The sequence below is a fragment of the Hyla sarda genome, chromosome 6 (genome assembly GCF_029499605.1).
Source record: "Hyla sarda isolate aHylSar1 chromosome 6, aHylSar1.hap1, whole genome shotgun sequence".
NCBI classification, from domain to species: Eukaryota; Metazoa; Chordata; class Amphibia; order Anura; family Hylidae; genus Hyla; species Hyla sarda.
In genome coordinates, this window is record NC_079194.1 from 271,492,604 (window position 1) to 271,500,341 (window position 7,738).

Here is a 7,738-nt window from a genome sequence, read left to right on the forward strand (position 1 = left end):
ATCCCGCAAACATTTCATCCTGCACTGAAAGAGTAACCTTAGGGTCTTCTATATTCATGGTACTTTTTACGGCATTTAGAAGAGTATCCGTATCTTCGGCCGAAAAATAGTATCTCTTATCCTCTAATTTTTTGGAGGAAGAAGGAATATCATCCTCTGACTCCAGGTTAGAAGATAAGGCATCTATTTCAGAATCTGAATCAGAATCCACATTAATTGTAGGCTTAGATTTTTTAGCAGGAGGAGGATCACAAGAAGTTGGCTTAGGCAGAGCAGCTGCCACAGAGGCCTGGACCTGTTGATTAATTAGTGACCTTAATTCGTCCATAAAAGACAGAGTCTCCTGCTGAACAATCCTGGCCGTACAGGAATTACATTAAGGATTTAAGATGTCCTTCAGGTAATTTTTCAAAGCATATGGCACATTTCTTAGACTTGACTTTAGAAGACTTTTTCGGGGTGTCCTTGTCTCCCTAAAAAAAAGGAGAGAAGGAATACCCATAAATAGAGGAATAAACCTCACAAGATAAGTGAACCCCCCCCCAAGGGGCCAGATACTCACTGGGCTGATCGACTTCCCTAGCTCCGCAGACTCAGAGCGAATTGCAGAGGTAGCGTCCATTCTAGCAGAAGACATAAAATGGGTGAGTCTTACCTTTAAATAGCCCAGCTGATTCGGGTTTTGGCACCTTCCAATCGGCGTCCCCACGTGCAGCACCGCCCCCGGCCAGGATACAAAATCCGTGCCGAGAGAAGAGGCGGAACTTCCGGTCTCCGGCAATCCCAGCAGAAAAGACCAGGGGGGACACGCACGTGCGCCCGAGGTCCCGCACACCTATCTCCCTGCAGCTTAAACTCACCGAGCGCCGCGGCGGGGAATTGGAGGGTCCGGGAGGCTAGCGCAGAGCGCGCGACTCTGAGCGGCATCTTGAGAGGGGGAAATCCTAGGAAGACCGACCTCTGCCGCCTGGCTTGGCCCACACCGATCCTGACACCAGCCCCAGGAGGTAAAACCCCAATGCTTCCTAAAGGAACAGGAAACACTGAGGGGTTGTCCGGGGAGGGGCCTTTTAACCTCTTTGTGCTTCCTGTTCCTTTAGGATCAATGGGGAGCAATCTCATTGTGGTGCTGATGTGATATGAAAAAAAATAGTTTTTCACCGGAGTACCCCTTTAAGCTTTTCATGCATATAGCCTTGGCCGCTAAAACTCTTGTATTTTATTGTTATTAGAGGTCCCTTCCTCCTTCCTGAATCTGACCTGTTAATCCGTATACGTGAGATCCACTCCTTGGAATTCCTCACAGCCTCTTTAAATAATTCTATCCCCTCCTTTCTCTCTGTTTGGGAACCTTGGGAACGCTTCTCTGATCGACAACCACCTTGATTTATCTGCCTCATTCTCTTTTCCTCCCTCCCTCCCTTTCTCCCCCCCCCCCCCCTCACCTCCTCTCGTGGATTGTTATGGGTTTGTCTTGTGGTCCATTTTTGTTTCCCCCTCCTGCCCTCCCTCCCAGTGTCTGTGGCTCTCTGGGCCCACCACCTGTATTTGTGGATACGCGAACTTACGCTTCCTTATTTATCTTTACAGTTAATGTTATGGGTTTTTGTTTTATTAGCACCCCGGTATTGGAGGCCTTTATTTACATGCATATGGTGTTATCTGCCGACGGGGGTCCTCCCTATTGTTTATTATCTTTTCCATGACATGCTGACTGGTCTTGACCATTTATGATGTTATTTGTATGTTCTTTTTCTTTTCCTTGGATTTATATCTATGAAAACATTTTCAATAAACCCCTTTTAAAGGAGGACTGGAAGTCCACAAGAACTAAAAGGACAGAAAGGAACTGGAAATTCACAGCAAATATCAAAGTACCTGTTGCAGATAGTTTTAACCGAGAATTTCAGGCTATTTATTAAATTGATAATAGGTCTAAAACAACATTTAGTGTGTCACAGGGCCCTTTTGACTCACTTCAGGATGATAAAGATTAACAAATAATAAAAAAATGTATTAAAAACCACCTCAACAAAATAACATTAATTCCTGCTGCCTTTTTCTGTGGTAACATACACATGACCATATATGTAAAATAAAATTACAATTAAAATGATAATGGAGTAGAGAATATTAAATGTCCACATAGTTCATATATGAGCAAATGAACAGTCCCAACAACTGTATGCGCCACTTTTCTTTTTCATTAGATGTATGTCCTATATTATGATAAAGGATCTGTGCCAAAACTTGAGAGCCACAGATCCTTAGATTATAGCAACTGGGAGATTGTCCCGTATCAATTGTCAGTGTATTAAGTATATCACAATATCCAACTGTCCTTATTCACCATTATTAAATAGTCAATCATTTCTTAAAGCTGGATCGGGTCAATGTAATGTAATAGAGAATTGGTGCACCGCAGCTCTCACAGGTCAGGACTAGAGATGAGCGAACTTACAGTAAATTCGATTCGTCACGAACTTCTCGGCTCGGCAGTTGATGACTTTTCCTGCATAAATTAGTTCAGCTTTCAGGTTCTCCGGTGGGCTGGAAAAGGTGGATATAGTCCTAGGAAACAGTCTCCTAGGACTGTGTCCACCTTTTCCAGCCCACCAGAGCACCTGAAAGCTGAACTAATTTATGCAGGATAAGTCATCAACTGCCGAGCCGAGAAGTTCGTGATGAATCTAATTTACTGTAAGTTCGCTCATCTCTAGTCAGGACAGGTGAGATGTGCAGGATCATTATGTTAAAAATTAAAAATATTTACATTTCTTTTCCCAATAAACTACTAGATTTCCTGCATGGAGGAAAAAGCTGAGAATGTGTATGTGCTTAGCAGAGATTACACTTGTGCAGCTATATAAAAGGTCATTTCATTTGGCTGCAGTTCTCCTTTAGGAGGTTAATAGCAATTATTAAATACAGAAACAGATCATAAGTGGAATAAACATGTACTGAAATGACATCTTCACTTCAGATCCATTCTTGTCTTTGTATTCAATAATGGCAATTAGAAACCTGAATGTGTTAACACAGCTTTATTTGCACAAGTTTCTTCTTAAACCCTCAACCCATCTTTACAAAAAATAAATAAATAAAAACATTAAAAGGGTACTCCTTAAAAGGGTATGAAGAAAATATTTGTTTTCAAATCAACCGGCAACAGAAAGTTAAACATTTGTCAGGAGAAGTCCAGAGAAGAAGAGGTGGACAGTTCCTGACATTGTTTGAGGTGGCAGTAGAGAGCATTATATCCAAAGGATAGGGGATAAGATTTCTAATCGCGAGGGTCCGACTGCTGGGACCCCCCGCAAGGTGTCGTCCATTGCATGGAGCAAACTCTGCTCTGTGCAGGTTGATGAGCGTCCACATCCATCACGCCCCCTCCATTCACGTCTTCAGAAGGAGGAATGATGGCTATGAACAAGCTGTCAAGCCCCCTCCCTTAGACATGAATGGAGGAGGCATTCCAAGCTTCCATGTTCAGATCAACACTGCGCCAGCCTGAAGATCACTGGGTCCTAGCAGCCGGACCCCCCGCAATCAAACATCTAATCTCCCATTCTTTGGATAGGGGATAAGATGTTTAGTTTTTTTTTTTCTAAAGGTAATTTATAAAACAAATAACTTTCAGGCACCAGTTTAGTTTTTTCTCTCCTCCGGAATGCCCATTTAAGGATATATTCATACGAATAGTGTACAATGTATATTTCACAAAAGGAAATCTGCAGCGTGTAATCTTCAGATATTATATATTCCCTTCTTTTAATCATTGGATACAGCCTAAGTCTAAAATTAAATCTTCACCATTGAGTGCAGATTTACTGCCCAGAAACATGCTGATCAAGTTACATGTGACCATATCCTAAAAGGTTCGTTCACACGGGCAGAATTTATTGTGTAATAGCCTTGTGTTTCCTGCTTCGAGTTTGAATGGGGACGGGCTCTCTGCACCAGATTTTCAGCAGTGAAATTTCCGCTGACAAAAATTCGCCATACACCCCATTGAAGTCAGTGGGGTCTGTGGTAGATTTTCTGCATTAGCAATGTCGAAATTAGTCAAAAATCTGTTGCGGAGAGCCCGTTCAGATTCAAATTCGAAGCAGGAAACACACTGCTATTACACTGCATTTCTCCTGAAGGAAATTTCATCCAGGATGCTCAGCCTTAAAGGGGTATTCCGCTGCTCAGCGTTTGGAACAAACTGTTCCAAACTCTGGAGCCGGGAGCTCGTAACGTCATAACCCCGCCCACTCAATTCAAGTCTATGGGAATGGGTGTGACATCTGTCACGCCCCCTCCCATAGACTTGCATTTAGGGGGCGGGGCGTGATGTCATGAGGGGGCGGTGCTATGAAGTCACGAGCTCCCAGTTTGTTCCAAACTCTGAGCAGCGGAGTACCCCTTTAAAAGCCCAATCCATGACATTCTACACTAAGGGCTTATTTACACTACGTAATCTCCACCCAAAGATATTCTAGGCAAACATTTAGGCCCAGATTTATGGAACGGTGTGAGAAAAACTAGAGTGATTTTCCCACAGAAACCAATCACAGCTCAGCTTTCACTTTACCAGAGCTCTTTAGCTGAGCTGTGATTGGTCGCTGTGGAACAATCACTCCACTTTTTCTCTCACAGTTTGATAAATCTGGGTCTTCGTCTACAGTGATATAGCAAAACAAGCCAGCGCTAGGACTGCTCGGAAATTAGCCCTTTCCATAGACAGCAATGAAGAAGATGATTTTGCCGAAAGAATCAACATGCTCATTCTTTCAGTCTGGGGTCTAAAATTTACACGGTGTACATCTGCCGTGGAAATTTCGTAGTGAGAATGGTGCAGCAGAATCACATTGAGAACAATGGGAGGCTGATGTAATGTATTTTCCAAGGGGAATATCACTAGGAAAATATATACAGGGTGGGGCATTTATATGGATACACCTTAATAAAATGGGAATGGTTGGTGATATTAACTTCCTGTTTGTGGCACATTAGTATATGTGAGGGGGGAAACTTTTCAAGATGGCTGGTGACCATGGCGGCCATTTTGAATCCAACTTTTGTTTTTTCAATAGGAAGAGGGTCATGTGACACATCAAACTTATTGGGAATTTCACAAGATAAACAATGATGTGCTTGGTTTTAACGTAACTTTATTCTTTCAAGAGTTATTTACAAGTTTCAGACCACTTATAAAATGTGTTCAATGTGCTGCCCATTGTGTTGGATTGTCAATGCAACCCTCTTCTCCCACTGTTCACACACTGATAGCAATACCGCAGGAGAAATGCTAGCACAGGAGCACTGTGGTTGGGAGCCGAAGCCTCCAGCGTTTGCGGAAGCGCAACAGGTGAGTGCTGCAGCAGAGATCCCGGGGGTCCCAAGCGGCGGGACCCCGGCGATCTGACATCTTATCCCCTATCCTTTCGATAGGGGATAAGAGGTCTAGGGGCGGAGTACCCCTTTAAGGATTTGGTGGCATCAGTGTTACTTAACTCCAAATGTACATGATTTAGCTTGCACAATATTAGAGATTCTTCAAATATTTAGTGAAAAGTTCTTTAGTGCCCATCTAGTCCTTGTTTATAAAGAAAAAAAAAAAAAAGAAAATACAGTGAACAGATGTTTGTCATAAAAAAATGCTTTATTCATAAAAAAATAACTGGTAAAATGCTAAGTTAGTTTCTTCTAGTTTTGAGTATTTTTAACATAATAGTTACAAAATAAATGTACAATTCAATAAGAATCCTATGTTTTGTAACAGCCAAATCAAGCAACATCCTATGATCAATGATTTGTCTATAACTATGCCTTCGTTGGCAATATTTCATTCTATTGGATGAATGTCTGAAGTGCTGTACGTAAAGCCACGGCTTGAAAAGTCTCCTATAGCACAACGTCAATCCTTTTCACTATTTCACTGAATCACATCTTTAAAGTTTGAGCATCAGAATTCCAAATTTAACAGTGAAAAAGTACATACATACTCATTTTGATTGACTATACTGTAACATTTAGCCAGCGACACCAGAGATGCCTATTGTAATAGAATAAAAAAATATTAACAAGCATTTACACTGCTAACACACAATATAAGGTTGTATCAACAATACAACACACAGTCAAAGAGTAAATATAAATCAGTCATAATACAAAGAACTGAAAAGTAAAGTTCCCCTTCACAATACAATGTGTTCCCTTTAATATTCAGCCAATAAAAATACACTTCTAAAAAAGAATAATTTTTTTTTTTTTTTTATAATAATACTACATTGACTCCCTTTAGATTCCTATAAATAATAGATGGCAAGATAAATATGAAATACATTAATTTTACAAGTTTATTGCTAAAGACTTAAATACCATAGTGAATTTGTATGCTGCCATATCCTGGAGTATCAGAGGTAATAGGATAAATGAGAAGCCTTAGGCCAGTGTTTTCCAAGCAGGGTGCCTCCAGCTGTGGCAAAACTACAACTCCCAGCATGCCCAGACAGCCAAAGGCTGTCCGGGCATTCTAGAAGTTGTAGTTTTGCAACATCTGGAGGCACTCTGCTTGGGAAACCCTGACTTAGGCTATGTTTACACAGTGTACTTTGATGCTCTTAAGTATTACTTGAAATTTTGAGGCTCATTTTGCATGTAAATAAAAGCAATTTAAAAAAAAAATTTATGCACGTTTTTGTTTTGTGAAGTCGTTTTGCAGCTTTTCAACATTTTACCGGGATATTAAAGGCTTTTTTTTTGCAAATAAGAAACCTGCTTGCAATTTTCAAGCCTATTAGCATGTTTATGTGCAAAAACGTCTCGAAAGAAAACCTTAAAAGCGCTTCAAATACCACGTGTAGAAACAGCTATACCACATGCAAAATAATTTTTCTTTTGACAATAAATTTTTTTTTTTTATTTACATGTGAACGGTGCAGCGTTTTTCCCAATGACTTCTATGGGAAAATGACCTTGACTGGACATAAGAAAAAAATAAAAATAAATAAAAAAGGTGTAAACTGAAATGTAATACACCTTAAAAAACAATGTGACCCTAGCCTTTCACCTTTTACAAAACATATTGAACATGGCACTAATGTTAATGAATCGTTTTTTGAAAGCTCAGCATACATTTCTGCCATTTTGCAGATGGAAAGAGGCAATTAAAGTGGTACTCCGGTGGAAATTTTTTATTTTAACCCCTTAGGGACTCAGCCTATTTTCACCTTAAGGACTTTTCGCTTTTTCCTCCTTCCTTTCTAAAAGTCCCAACGCTTTCAATTCTGCACCTAGAGACACATAAGGGCTTGCTTTTGGCATCAGCAATTATACTTTGCAACGACATCACTTATTTTATAATATAACCTGCTGCAAAACAACAGCTTATCTTTATTCTGTAGGTCCATACGGTTACAAGGATACCCAATTTATGTAGGTTTTATTTTAATACTTTAAAAAAATTCTAAACTACATGCACCAAAATTATTATGTTTAAAATTGGCATCTTATGACCCCTATAACTTGTTTGGAGGCATGGAGCAGTAGATCGCCGATCGGACAACGGAGAGGCAGGTCAGGACCCTATCGTCTTCCGGTAAGCTGATCGGGACATCGTGTTTTTGTCACGATAGTCCCGATCAGCGCCGCTGAGCTGCCGGGATTCTTTTTACTTTCGTTTTAGACTCCCTGATGAACTTTGAGGCATCTAAAGGGTTAATGCCGGGCATCGGCCCGATCGGCCGTG

General features: G+C 40.7%; 1 protein-coding gene across 4 annotated transcripts in view; it reads right to left on the minus strand.

Moving 5' to 3' along the window:
* Nucleotides 1–5,618: 5,618 nt before the first annotated feature.
* Nucleotides 5,619–7,738, minus strand: part of SLC29A2 (solute carrier family 29 member 2) — an 81,457-nt gene continuing 79,337 nt past the window's right edge. For all 4 annotated transcript variants that reach the window (XM_056527321.1, XM_056527322.1, XM_056527323.1 and 1 more), the window contains exon 13: nucleotides 5,619–7,738. This exon is cut by the window's right edge and continues 1,902 nt beyond it. The gene's annotated coding sequence lies outside the window, so the exon portion shown is untranslated.